Below are 15,248 nucleotides of genomic sequence, written 5' to 3' on the forward strand. Positions count from 1 at the left end.
CTTGGTTGTTCTTACAACAATTCCTTGTGCACTTCCTAAATTTTCCAAGTATTCTTTGAATTGGAAAATAGCAAAATTCATACCGAAAACCTTTCCTTGTATAGCTTAAAAGCCAAGCCTAATGTTTAATTATAACCTTTGAGTTTCAAACCCGAGCTTAATCTTTGTCAACCCAACCTCTAAACCACTTAAGCCAATTGTCTTTCTTGAAACCTAACCAATTTTAATTCCATCTAAACCATAAATTCCCACTTTACCCAAAATCCCCAAATTAAATCATCTTTTCCCCAATTTCTTTCCAATCCCTAAAATCCCCAAACTCTCTTTTTCTTTCTTCCCTCCCTACCCGTGAACCACCAAGCACCCACCCCCTCCCCGTCGCTTCATCTGCAACCCGCCACCACCAACCTGCCCGTCGTCGAACCGTCGTCGAGCCGCCGCCCTTCGCCGTCGCAGCAGCTGGAGCCCCGTCGTGTCGCCGCCACCGAGAGAGGGAAGCCGAGCGAGAGAGAGCAGCGAGAGAGAGAAGAGAAAATGAGTAGCCTTGGGTTCTTTTTGTTGAGCTTTGTGTCATCTTCAATCATGCCTAGAACGTCAAGTTTGGCAAGGAAAGCGGAATGGGTGGATACCCATTACCTCGTTCTTCAAGGTAAAGCTTTTGATCCGGAATCTTTTCCTAGCTCTTTGTTGGATATGCTTAGGTATCAAGGTTTGTTGGATGGGTTTCTCGCCATAAGGGCCGAGACTTACCTGAGTTTGGTGAAAGAGTTTTATCGTCACATGGTTGGACAAAGGAGGGCGATAAGTTGGAGATCACCTCTAAGGTGAGAGGTGTGAAGGTTGTGTTGTCTGAGAAGAGGTTGGCTCAGTTGTTGAGTTTGTCTGCTACCGGAGTGGCTCAGTACAGTGGCCATTATTGGGTTAGTACGGATACCATGGGGTACCGTGACTATTTGAGCTATCTGTTGGGCCGTACGAGTGGTTCCACTCAAGCCTATAGGCCGGAAAAGAAGTGGTTGTCTGCGGAGCAAAGGATCTTGGTGATGTTGGTGTCGGATTGTTTGTTGCCTAATAACAACAAGAGCAGTTTGTTGGGTAAGTTGGAGTGCACCTTTGCCTTTTGCCTCAAGAATATGGTTAAGTTCAACCTGCCTGCTTTGATGATGCAACACATGGTGTTTTGCCGGGATCACAATCGGAAGAGCTTGCCGTATGGGATGGTGCTGAGTTGGATCTTGGTTAAGAAAGGTGCTAGTGTGGACGGTTGCCTCCCAAAGGCCGTGGGAAAGATGGTGTTGGATACCACCAATCTCCGGAGTTGTAATCTGTTTCGGTTGGATGATGGTGAGTACATCACGCTATAAGAGGTTGCAAGGAAAGCACCTGATGAGAGGGCAGTGTTAGCTGCTGAGCTTGGAATCCCTGCCGGGAAGTTGAGCCTCGCAGTCCAAAGATTGGGCGGTGACGAAGAAGTTGAGGAGGAAGCAGATCAAGAGGAAGAAGTAGGAGCACCGGAGGCCGCCGAAGCTAAAGAAAGTGATTCAGACAGTGAGGAAAGTGGGAGAAGGAAGGAAGCTCGCACGAAGAGGGAGCATGACGTCGTCGCCTTGCTTCGTCAGCAGAACAGCATGATCGCCGAAGGTTTTGCGTTTATGAAGGCGCAGTTCGTCGCAGTGCATTAGAGGTTGGACCAGATTGAAGCTAGTTCTAGCCACAGAGACGAAGACGAAGAGGAGTCCGAAGAGGCCGAGGAGTCGGAGAGCGAGGAGTTCTAGTTTGTGTTGTGGTAATCCCGTTCGCGTTTTTACTTGTTGTTTCCCTTCTTAGCCGTTGTTAGCTTGGTGATAGGTTGTTGTGTGTGCTTTGTGCGCTTTCTTGTTTTGTTTGTTGCCTTGTTGTTTAGCTAGTTTGATAGTTGGTGTTTGGAGTTAGTAGTTTAGTTCTTGGTTGTTGTCTAGAAGTTGGTGGTTGTGTTGAGGCTAGAGTTCTTGATGCTCAATCTATCCGTTTGTTGACCTCTTGCCAATCCTTGAATTTGAAATGCCTTCTTCTTTGCTTTGGAATCCCTTGTAAGTTCTTTGGAGTCTTTGACCAAAAGAGTTGTTCTTGAACTTCTTGTCACAATGTCGTTTCCTTTCACCGTTTGCTTTTAATTCGTCGTACCCAAGCTTCGGGGACGAAGCTTCTTTGAAAGGGGAGAGGATGTGACACCCCCAAAAATCCACATTCAATCCATGGATTAATTGAGTAATTAATCCTATTGTATTTGAGGAATTAATTCCTAAAATCCTGATTTTTAATACTCAAGACTAGTATTTGACTAGTCAACCTTAAAGTTGTGCTTGTACCTTGAGCTTTGAGGGGAGTTCCCTTGTTCCTTACACTTTCTAAGGGTTAGTAAGGGTATTTTTGTCTTTTCACCAAGAGTTAGTATTGTAACCTAACCTAGAAGACTTCTACATTTCATTCCCTACAATTCTTAGAAATTAGTTCTACCTTCTCTCTAGAAAAGAAGTGTAGCTTATTCTCCAAGCCAAGTTGAGACCCTTGTCAAGATTCCAAGATTTGCTTCCAAGATTCAACCTTTCACCTATTTGGGCATCTAGGAGGGTAAGATCTAAGTTCATCTTGTGTTTTTGGTTCCATCATAGTTGTCTTTTTCTTAAAGGTAGAATCTTTATGATCTTTTGGTTTAATCTTGAAGTGAGTTTGGAAAGTAAGCCTTGTGGAGAGCTTGTTGTGGTTTAAAGTGAAGTCTTTTGGTCTTCAAGAGGTAACTCATGCTCTACAAAACCTATTTTGCTTACCTATATGTGATTTCTTGGATTCTACATGTGTTTTGCTATGAAATGTGAGGGTTTATGCATTTGTCTTGTGATATTGCATATCTAGAGCTTGTGTTTAGGGTTCCTTTGTGCCATTGTTTGGCATTTTCCATGGTTCAAGTCATTTTGTTGTGTTGGGTGAGATTTGGCATGTTTTGGACTTGAATTTGTGTTTGGAGAAGAAAATCCCCGAAGGGATTTGTTGTGGTACAGGAATGTTCCCGCGGGCGGAACGGCGGGCGGGGCACCACCCTCTGGCCTACCCGTGGGTACAAGGCCCTATGGAAATGTGTTCCTGCGGGCGGAACCACGGGTGGGGCACTACCCGTGGGTCCACCCGCGGGTACACGAGTGGTGTTTGTTCAGGATTTGTTCCCCGTGATTCGTTTGACTCGGTATTTGGTCTTTTGACTTCCCATTGTTCTTTTGTGGAACTATTTGAGTGTCTTCTTGATGTTTCGTATATCTAGAACTATATGGTAGGTATCCATGTAGGACTTTGGTGTCTTGAATCGTGCTAAGTGTTCAACATTGTGTTTCGTTGGACCACGAGGTGCCTTGTGTGTTCCTCAGAACTATCTTGAGTTTCCCCGTTGATAAGCATGCTAGTTTATTGTCTTAATGCTAGCGTGTGTGTTGTTTGTACCTTCCGATTGGTTGATGATAACTTGTGTTATTCATCATTGTTGTCGTTGGGCTGTGACCCATTCCTTGATTGAGTATGTTTCATACCTTCGTCGTGATCCGTTGTTTGACTCTTGTTGAGTTGTGGTGCGTGTGTGGCTCTACCTGGATTGCACAATTAGTGGTATGGGACACTAGTCACCAAGGTATTGCAGCGGTCCTCGTGGTGTCCGTGACGTGATTATGGAGTTGTGGCCTGAGTGATGGGTCCATGTTTTTGGGGGATAACATGTGTTATTCGGGCATGTGTTGGCGTGAATTGGTGGTTTCGTTGGTGGTCGTTGGTGGGAGACGACGGTCCCGGGGGAATAAGGTTGGAATAAGAAGTACAGGGGTCCTGGAGGTAATGGTTGGAAAGAAGATACAAGGTTGGGGGTAGCCATAAGGTTGGAACAGCGCATAAGGAAGGCATACCAACTCGTGATGGGTGATGTTGCGAGGGCTTGTAAAGCCGGCGTTGTGTGTTCTTCTCTCGTGACGTGTGTTGTCACGGAGGCATGTGTTGCTTTGGCATGTGTTGCCGTTGGGTGAGTCTTTATCTTTCGCGTTGTGTTTAACCTTTGTGGTTTGGGATGTGTTCCCATGTTATCCTTGTGAGTGACGAGTCTTATGTTGACTGTTGATCTTGGTTTTGACTTATATATATGTATTCCGTTTCGAAAATGGTTTTTTTGACTTATATCTATCTATGTATGATACTTAACGGTATTGGTGGGTTACCAGCATTTTTCGTTGACCGGGCGTCGTCCCAATGTTTATCTTTGTATCTTTCAGGTGATGTTTAGACGAGCGCGATGTTTAGAGCCTGGTAGCTTAGCACCTTTATCCTTGTTTTTGTGGCCTGTGCGCCAATGTAGTTAGACTGATGTTTTGGGATAGATGTATACACTTGTAGATTGTTTGCCGTAGCGTTTACCGTGTTTGGTAGACGTGGCGTGACACCCCGTTGGATTTCTTTTATCCAGTTTCGTTTTATCTTCCGCTGTGCTAGTTTTGTCGTTTAATCTGCATGTGTTAAGGCTTTTATATAGGTCTTGCTTTGGGGGTGTTACACCTCTTCCCCACAGTTAAAGCAGCGTAACGCGTTTCCTTGGCAATCTCTGCCTCGGTGTTCTTTACCACACCTCCTGCAAGGGGTTTGTCCCCATCCGGTCCCGGGGTTCCCCTTAAGGGGTCCTTGGGTTGGTTGGGGAGCTGCCCTAGCGTTAGAGTTCGTTTTTGGTTTCTTTACGTTAGGTTCCCCGCCCCCATCGTTCCTTCTTTTCACCAGCTCTCCTCGTTGCAATAGCTGGATTCGATAGAGGTCGGCAGCACTAGTGTAGGCTTCATTGAGGGTTCTTAGTTTGTTAACTGTTAAGGCCTTCCTAGCCTCGAAGTTGAGTCCGGCCACGAATTTCTCCACCTTAGTGGCCTCTGTAGGGACCAATACATGAGCAAAGCGTGCTAGTTCTAGGAATCTCTTGTGGTATTCCACCACTGTTGCGAATCCTTGTTTTAAGTGGAGGAATTCGTCGTACATAGCTGCTCTTATGTGCGAGGGTAGAAGCGTTCCCGCATTTTGGTTTTAAGGGCTTCCTAGTCAAAGCCTGACTCCTGTCTACAGGTTGGGCTTTCGTGAACCCACCATAGGTCGGCTTCGTGCCCAAAATAGAAGGATGCCAACTCGATTTGGCGTTCTTTCGGGCAACCCACCACATCGAAGATTTTATCAAACATGACTTGTGCCTATAGCACAATGATCAAGTGGTATGTGCCTATAGCACAATTACAGGGCATTCGCAATGCCAAACATAACCTGATTTGTGCCTATTGCACAGTAATCAGGCGACCTGCGCCTATAGCACAATGATCAATGCACTCGTAGTGCGTCAAACCACCAACAAATCTTTTCCACCATTTCCACACCTTTTCAATACCATGGACAAACACAACAATCAAGATTCAACAACAATTACATCACGGGGTTGCCGTGAAAGGGTACAACATACAATAACAACACGGGATATCAACTACACATGCAACCTACGGGAATAACGTAAACCACACAATACAAGTTTAGACGACGTGCTTAGACACGACTCACAATTCACGTTACGGTACCTAAAATATCATGCGAGACTCATACACGTCAAACGAGACACCACGGGGCACGGGGTTCGACCCGTAGAGACCAAACGACCCCGCACTGGCCCGTACCCGCGGGGGGTACGGCGGGAGAACGAACTCCCACCGACCCTCCACCGGCGGAACCTCGACGTTCTAGCGGGTGGTAGTCCACCCGCCGTCCGCCCATCGACGGCGGCGTATGTTCTAGCGGGTGGACCGGCGAGTGGCCGTCCTCCCGCGGGAACAATTCCCTCATCCCGGCGGGTGGTCAGGTGGGGGTTCGTCCCCCCACCAACTACCCGCTGGAACGTGCTTTTTGGCCAATTTCCCAACCCGGGAATTCATCTGATTCACCCAAAATCAAGTCGAAACACTTCCGAATTCACAACAACAACAATGGGGACTTGATCAACAATAATAAGCCAAGAAACAACACAATTAAACCCCAAACACAAGCACTAATCATGCCAAGAAACAAGAATAAATGCACAACGGTTCAAGGACATCAAGAACCTCAAGAACTCGATCATACCAAGCTTTGGCGACAAACCCTAAACCTATAATAACACCCGAGCATGCATAAATCCACCCAACAATGCCAAGAACGTTACCAATCACAAGATTTACCATATAAATCCTAGGACAAGCTCTAAACACAATTAAATACAAGAGTATGGAATCAATCCCTCAAGGCCATCAAGAACATCAAGAATAGCAAGAATCCATCTCATAATTCCTAAGGACAAGCTCTAACAAGGCATAAATACGAAATCATACAATCAATCGTTCAACGGAGCCAATCAATAAACAATAGCAAGGAAAATAGGTTTTGTAGGACATGGGTTACATGGTAGCTTTAATTAAACTTTGTATGACTTCTAAGGTCTTTCCTCAAGGTGTTCTTCCTATTAGCCTTTCCTAAGCCTGGTGACGGGGGATTCCTTGTCTGATCTCTGGGAGGGGATTTTCGAGCATATGAGAGGGAGGGGGGATTTTAAAGCTTTCTAGTTCCTTTTATATAGATCTAGGACTCCCAATTAGAATCTGATTAACACTGGGCCCAACTTCTTTATAACAGGTTTTAAGGCTTTAATATGGGCAAGGGTCCATGGTCCACTATGGACCACACTAATTAATTAAGGATCTCTGCTTACTTAATTCCCTTTTTAATTATTCTTTGTCGGAATTAATTAAATAATTAATTCTTAATTTAAAGGCGTAACATAGGGTGTTACATATACATACTACACCTTATCCTTAAAATAAAACCTAGACAAAACTTACACACTCTCTTCCCTCTCTACCCTAGCTTTCACGCCATTTTCCCTCATACACATATAAACACTACCTTCCATTTCCTACTTAAGAAAACAAGACCAAGATCCCACCTTTCCACTTCATAAAGCTTAGGAGTGGTAAGATCAAGCCTTCTACATCTTTTCTATTCAAGATCTCTTTACTTTCTCTTAATCTTTATTCTTTTATTATGTTGTTTAGGGGTTCTAAAGAAGATCAAGTGGATGGGGACATGCTAGGATGAGCTAGGAGGAGGTTGGTGTGATTTGCTAGCTAGGAAGGTAATCCAATATCCATGAAAACTATTTTAAACTCCATATTGTGTATTCTTGATAATCTTGATGGATTTGAGCATAATCTTGTGTTTATGATTGTTTTTAGAGCTTGTATGATAGGTGTATACTTGAGTTGATGTGCCATTTCTTCTATTCCAAGCTATATTTGTTGTTGGTATGATTTTGGTTGAGTTTTGTTGAGTTTGGAGTTGATTCTTGCATTCTGGAAATTTTCCCGAAACCCTACTGTCTACAGGTTTTTTTGCCTTGTGGGGGTATTCGACGGGCCTCGACACACCCGCTGAACCCACTCGCAAGGAGGCCGGAGGGGTGATTGGCGGGGGCTGAAGGTCCCGCCAACAACATCGTGTTGTTCCCACAGGGGAACATGGCGGGACCTTTGACGCTCGCCAGCACCCCCGCTGGTTCATTGTTGTTTGGCTTTTTGAATTGTTTTGTTGCCTTCCGTGCACTTGTGAGTATTTGTTGATGTTACGTAAGTCTAGAGCGGTGTATTATGAGCCTATAGATTAGGATTTGAGTCTTGATTCGTTGTAAAGATCCAATCTTTATATTCGTTGGATTATTGTGGAATTCTATGTTGAGAATCCTTTGTATTTCTATCGTGAGAATCCTTGTGAATATTCTATTGACTCGTATACTAGTAATGTTGCTTCTTGATGCTAGTATGATTTCTTTTGGTACCCTTTGCTTGATTCTTAGTTGAATTGTTGACTTGAGCTTCTCTATTCGTTGTAACCTTTCTTTAGAATCCTTTTGATATCAAATTATTGCTTTTGGATTATCTCTTCCTTGTAACTTTCTTGAAATCCGTTGACATTGAGCTATTGTTGTGAGCCTATATCCTTGTTGTATCTTATCTTTGAAATTCCTTGATCTTGAGCTATTGATTGAGATTATTCATTGTTGAATATCTTTGTTGTTGAATCTATTTCATTGTCTTTGTTTCTCGAGATTCCCTTTGTTGAATTGAATCCTTGTTGAGATCATTATGCTGGCACATTGGACAGTGTGGAGAACTTATTTGATTGACTTGAGATGACATTTGAATTGCGGGCAACCTGGTAGAAACGTATCCTAGGTTGTCAGATATAGTTCTACTTATTGGGGCCTGGAGATCCCAATAAGGGTGCATACACTTAAGGAATTAGAACCGCCTCCATTTGATTTGATTGATTGATTGAGATTTTGAGATTCTGTCCCTAAGTGGACTTGAGCCGTCTGTGTAACAACCCCCGAAACACGACTTAAAAACAAGTCTTAACACATGCAGATTAACAACAAAAGACTAGCACAGCGGAAGATAAAAAGATAACTGGATAAAAGGAATCCAAAACGGGGTGTTATGCCACGTATACCACACTAGGTATACGCTACGGCGACAATCTGCAAGTGTAACACTATCCCAAAAACAACAAACTAGAACAATCTAAAGACATTGGAACACAGGCCTCAACAACATTGTCTAAAGATACAGGTGCTAAGCTACCGGCTCTAGACATCGCGCTCGACTACGCATCACCTGAAAGATACAAAGATAAACATCGGGGCGACGCCCGGTCAGCGAAAGATGCTGGTAACCCACCAATACCGTTAAGTATCATAAATAGGTAGATATATAATATGAAAACCATTTTCGTAACGGAATACATATATATAAGTCAAAAGCCAAGATCAGAAGACAACACAAGACTCACCACTCACAAGGATAAAACCGGGAACACATCCCAACCACAAAGATTAACCACACACAAGGATAAAGACTCACCCACCGGCAACACATGCCAAAACACCACACCACAAGCCTCCGTGACTACACACGTCAAGAGAGAAGAGAACTCACCACAACAACGGCTTCACAAGCCCTCGTGACATCACACATCACGAGTTGATATGCCTTCCTTATGTCCTGTTCCAACCTTATGGCTACCCCCAACCTTGTACCTTCGGTGCCAACCATTACCTCCAGAAAACCCCTGTACAGCCAAGTCCAACCTTATTCCGCCGGGACCGTCGTCCCCCACCTACAGACCACCAACGAAAACCCACCAATTCATGGCAACACATGCCCGGATAACACAATGTTATCCCCCAAACACGTGGACTCAGCCACAACCCCATGAAATCACGTCACGGCCACCACAAGGACCACTGCAATACCTTGGTGACTAGTGTCCCATACCACTAATCGTGCAATCCAGGTAGAGCCACACACGCACCACCACTCACACGAAACGAACAACGGATTGCAAGAGAAGGTATGAAACACACTCAATCAAGAGACAGGTCACCACCCATCGACAACAACGACGCTAGCATTAAGATAATAACTAGCAAGCTCAACAACGAGGAAACTCAAGATAGTTCCGAGGAACACACAAGACACCACACGGTTCAACGAAACACAATGTTGAACACTTAGCACGATTCACAACACCAAAGATCCTACATGGATACCTACCATAAAGCTCTAGACCTACGAAACATCAAAAAGACGCTCAAATAGTTCCACAAAAGAACAACGGGAGGCCAAAAGATCAAAGACCAAAACAAACGAAACACGGGGAACAAATCCCACTCCAGCTTCACCGTGTTCCCCGCGGGTGGAACCACGGGTAGTGCCCCACCCGTGGTCCCGCCCGCGGGTACACAACCCGCAGGGCACACGTTCCCCGCGGGTAGGTCGGCGGGTGGTGCCCCGCCCGCGGGTACGTCCCTGTACCACAACAAATCCCTTCGGGGATTTTCTCCCCCAAACACAAATTCAAGTCCAAAACATCCCAAATCACACCAAGCACAACAAAATGACTTGAACCAAGGAAAATGCCAAGCAATGGCACAAAGGAATCCTAAACACAAGCTCTAGATATGCAATATCACAAGATAAATGCATAAACTCTCACATTTCATATCAAAACACAAGTAGAAGCCAAGAAATCATATATAGGTAAGCAAAATAGGTTTTGTAGAGCATGGGTTACCTCTTGAATACCAAAAGACTCCTCTTACACCACAACAAGTTCTCCACTAAGCTCACTAGCCAAACCCACTTCAAGATCAAACCAAAAGATCATAAAGATCCTACCTTTAAGAAAAGACAACTAAGGTGGAACCAAAAAGACTAGACAAGCTTAGATCTTACCCTTCTAGATGCAAAAATAGAGGAAAGATTGAATCTTGGAAGCAAAACTTGGAATCTTGACAAAGACTTCTTTTGGCTTGAAGAACAAGCTACTCTTGTTTTCTAGAGAGAAGGTAGAGATATTTTCTAGGAAATGTAAGGGAATGAAATGAAGAAGTCTTCTAGGTTTAGGTTACAAGACTAGCTCTTGGTGAAAAGACAAGGATACCCTTACTAACTCTTAGAAAGTGTAAGGAACAAGGGAACTCCTCTCAAAGCACAAGGTACAACACAACTTAAAGATTGACTAGTCAAATACTAGTCCTTGAGTATCAAAAATGAGGATTTTAGGAATCAATTCCTCAAAAGAAATAGAATTAATTACTCAATTAATTCATGGTTTGGAGTGTGGATTTTTGGGGTGTCACAGTCTGGGAGCCCTCCACACTGATCAATTAGTATTTGAGTCACTGAGGTTGACTTTGCGATATTTGAATTGTTGATTGTCCATGTGAGGACTTGGAATAGGAATTGATATTGATATTGATTGTGCGACTATGATGAGAATTGGACTATACTTGAATACTGTGATTGATCTATCCCTGTAACACCCCTAAAATTTTAAACTTTCAAAGCTTATGAAATGAAGGTAATGCTATCGTTAAATCTCAATAACAGAGCATACTAAACATAGGTGTTTGGGGTGCTATGCCACAACTGAGCTGGAGAACTCAGATGCACAGGCTAAACTATCTAATTATCCTCAAAACAATGTCATTACATCATCATGGCACGTAGGCCGAAAAAGAAGCTAACCATCTAAGCCTTGGGTCCTCTAGCGCGCTCCGGAGCTACTCATATGTGCCTGAAAGCCAAATATATCTGTTCAGCGAATAATGCCGGTAACCCGCTCCAACGCGTTAAAATACAATATAGGTATATATATATATATATATATATATATATATATATATATATATATATATATATATATATATATAGGAAAACCATTTTGAAGCCAGAAGATATATACTTAGGAGACTCTAGCTTTAAAACCGAGAATAGGCTCAACAAGTAGGGACAAACACATTCAACAGTTATAATCATGCATATAAAGATACAAGCATATATCCTAAGGTCACAAGATTATTTCACATCATTCATATCATTATTCAATCATTATCTCAACACATAAGCACACTTTGGTGGCGCCACATGACCAATCGCATGCCCATACATGAGGGTTAGCGCATATAGCGCTAACACGGCCCCGCAGCACCCTGCCTCGTACCACAGCACAAAGGGATTGATCGCAACCAACCGATGAACCGCAGCTCATCAAAACGTTTGATCGCAACCAAACGGTGGACCGTAGCCCAAAAAATGTATTTCTGATCGCAACCAGGTTATGAACCGCAGCTCATGTATAACGTTTGATCGCAACCAAACGGTGGACCGCAGCCCTATATAATATTTATATACCTAACCGATCGCAACCGGCCTGGTTAACAGCCGATGGTTCTCAGCCCATCCAACTGCCCGTATAGCCAATTTGATCGCAACCAAATTGGGGTATCATGCACACATAGCACATAGCAAGCACATGCAACCCACATTAGCACATTGGGAAGGGGGAGAAAACGTATAAATAAACTTATGCGTGGTCATCCACATACTAGGAATATTCTTAAGGGGTTCATACATCTTTCACCTAGGCCAACGGGATACCAATTCAACTAGCATGCAATACACAAGACACTTTTATCCTACGAATGGTACTCGAAATATCAAACTAGACTCAGGCACGACAAACGGGGTCCGTTGGGACACCTCAGAGGTCGGGGAAACATCAAACCACCATTAAAAAATTGTCCCGTGCATTATTTAATAATCTTTCTTTATAATTGGTCAAATTATTTAATTATGGTAAATTGGGGAATAATTAATGATGGTAATAGAAATCCTAGAAGAATATGTAATTATTGTTATATTATTATTGTGACTCACGGAATACAATACAAGAATATTTAATTATGGTTATATTATTATTGTGCCTCACGGCCATTATATACTAACAGAACTTGAAAATAAAATAATAATAATAATAATAATAATAATAATAATAATATAAGTGGTAATAATAATATCTAAAAGTAATTAAGTGTTAATAATAATAGTAAGAATATTAACTTAAGAATTATAACATAGAATAAATCGTAATAATTAATAACTATAGTCTAGGATTAAATTTGGAATTGTCAGGAAAGATAAACGACCTCTGATGAAATTAACTCTTAAATAATTATATATCGATTTAAATATTCTTAATATATTACAACAATTTCATTCTGTGCATCGCACGGGTGAAAATACTAGTTAAAGTATAAAAATATATACGGAATAACATTAAAAGAACTCTAAATATACTCTTTTAAATGACATTTATAGTGCTGTTTTAAAGTTTCTTTTAAATTAACTTGCAATTACATTACAACTATCAATATGAATGTTATGATAAAAGTATATATTTATTGATTAGTAATTAGCATTTTCCATCCTTCATAACTAATTGAATCAAACGCATGAACTGGCTGACTAAGACGCGTTGAGTGCGTGGGGCGGTAATGCCAAAGTTGCACTTTGACAATGCAATGCACGGGACTACGAGAGAGAATGCATGTATTGCATTGATGATAATAGTTCAATAAATTAATTAAAAGGAAAATGACACATTTTCTCCTTAAATTATATGCATATAAGGTTTTTCTCTTCCTAAATAATAATAATAATAATAATAATAATAATAATAATAATAATAATAATAATAATAATAATAATAATAATAATAAGGCACATGTGTCAAATAGGTTCATCTATTACTGCGAAGTGCTCAATTTCCACCACGAACTAAATTAAGTGTCAAATAGGTCCATCTACGAGTTAAATTTGTTCAATTGACTTTTTTACAGGTAAATAACAGGTTATCTATTTAATTATTAAATAAATAAAGTAAATAAAATAAAATAATTTTTTAAAAAAAGTCAATTGCTTGCAAAAAAAATTAATTGAACAATTTAGTAGGTAAGTGTGGTTAATTAGCCTTTAATTTAGTTCATGGTGGGAATTGAGCACTTGACAATAGTACATGGGCATATTTGACACTTCTCCATAATAATAATAATAATAATAATAATAATAATAATAATAATATACACAAGGATTAATCTTCTGGAGCGCTAAGCTCCTCTTTCCTCACCAAAAAATATATATATATATATATATATATATATATATATATATATATATATATATATATATATACACAAGGATAATTTATGAATTCACATGTTATAACTTAATTGCATAACTCTTTAATTACTATTCGACATTATTAGTAAGCTTATTATAATCATGTTACTTTTAACAAAACATAATAAGTTAAGTTTTACCGACTCATCCATATTGCATTAAGAATACTTTTTTTTCATTAAGAATACTTCATTTATTTTAATATGAAAATTTTTAAGATATCATTTTTATTTTCGATTACAACTATCTACAACAATACTCATCTTTACTATTACTTTTATTACAAGTTGAAAATACTCATTTTGATTATATTGAAAATAATCATTTTTATTTTATATTTAAAAATTGTACTAAGTATTTACTTATTTTAATTTTAATTTTTGTGTTGGACTTTAATTTAATCGCACAATGCACGCATTATAACTAGTTATTGCTTATATGTGAGAATTAGAATAATTAAGACTTAAATAATGAATTAGCATTAATGAATTATTTGTGTTTAAATCTTAATTCTGTTACTATCCAATCATTATTGTATGGACCATGGTCCACACAATTGTGTGGACTATAAATAAAAAGTACATTTTTAATATACTAAAGGTGCATTATTTATGTACGTAAGGTACAATTTTTTAAAGTACATTTTTAATATATTAAGGGTACATTATTTTATATAATGTACCTTCAGTATAAAAATAATGTACTTTTACTAGTATTTGTCCCGTGCGATGCACGAAAAATATGTTATAAAAATATATCCTATATGAGGTTTATTCATATATAAAATTTTTGTTATTTTTTTTGTTATTTAATAATTATTATGTGCGAATTCTTATGATAAAATTATGAACATAAATATATTTACAATTAAAATAATATTTAAGGTGAGTGATTACTACAAATCTTAAACTATATTAAAAATTTAGTACATAGTATTTAATATTACAAATTTTTAAGAACTTAGTAAACTACAATAGTAATTGAATTACAATTTTAGAGCCACCACGGATCAAAATTTTTAGACCTTTGAGATTTCTAACTTTAGATGTAGCAACATACAATTGACCTTTAAAGACCAAAATCACAATCTTAGTTCGAACATTGATTTTTTCTTCCAAGTACTATCGAATTAAGTGTGTAATCAATAAAAGATGAGAACTAATAATTCGAGAATATAATCTTAATGTTACTAAGCCTACTTCACGTCAATTAAGTTGGAGAGTGTTGTTGGATAGTATCCGATGAATCCACGAATAACGCATCTTTGTCTCCGTAGTCCTCAATATGCACATCAACAATCTTAAATATTAGGCCGCCTAGCTATGCCATATATTAATTTCAAACTTATGAACTTTGGGGTTGCATGCAATAAAAAGTATATTTTAAATATACTAAGGGTACATTATATATGTATGTAAGGTACTTTCAATATAAAAATAATGTATTTTTAATATATTAAAAATGTATTTGATATTCATGATCCATACAATTATGTGGACCATGTTCACACAATAATTTGTCAGTAGAAATTGAAATATAAATAAATATAATAATTATATATATATATATATATATATATATATATATATATATATATATATATATATATAT

The sequence above is a fragment of the Ipomoea nil genome, unplaced genomic scaffold (genome assembly GCF_001879475.1).
Source record: "Ipomoea nil cultivar Tokyo-kokei standard unplaced genomic scaffold, Asagao_1.1 scaffold2779, whole genome shotgun sequence".
Taxonomy (NCBI): Eukaryota; Viridiplantae; Streptophyta; class Magnoliopsida; order Solanales; family Convolvulaceae; genus Ipomoea; species Ipomoea nil.